We start from the raw sequence: 220 nt of genomic DNA, 5'->3' as shown, positions 1-220 counted from the left end.
AACTATAAACGAGGTGACGTGGCATCATTAGCAGAGGGTCACTGTAGCTTAATTACCCGGGCGTCACAATTCTCCTCCACTACAAGAAATCTCGTCCCGAGATTTAAGCGGTGGAGTAAGGGGCGAAGGTGTTGGTAGCGAAAAACCTAACGAGTCTCCTCGGTCTTGGCTGCCCTTTCGAAGAGGTTGATCCCTTTCGTTGAAGTCTTCATTTCACTGA

The sequence above is a fragment of the Triticum aestivum genome, chromosome 7A, assembly GCF_018294505.1.
Source record: "Triticum aestivum cultivar Chinese Spring chromosome 7A, IWGSC CS RefSeq v2.1, whole genome shotgun sequence".
NCBI classification, from domain to species: Eukaryota; Viridiplantae; Streptophyta; class Magnoliopsida; order Poales; family Poaceae; genus Triticum; species Triticum aestivum.
The sequence above is the reverse complement of the archived record's forward strand: the minus strand, read 5'-3'. Positions refer to the sequence as shown.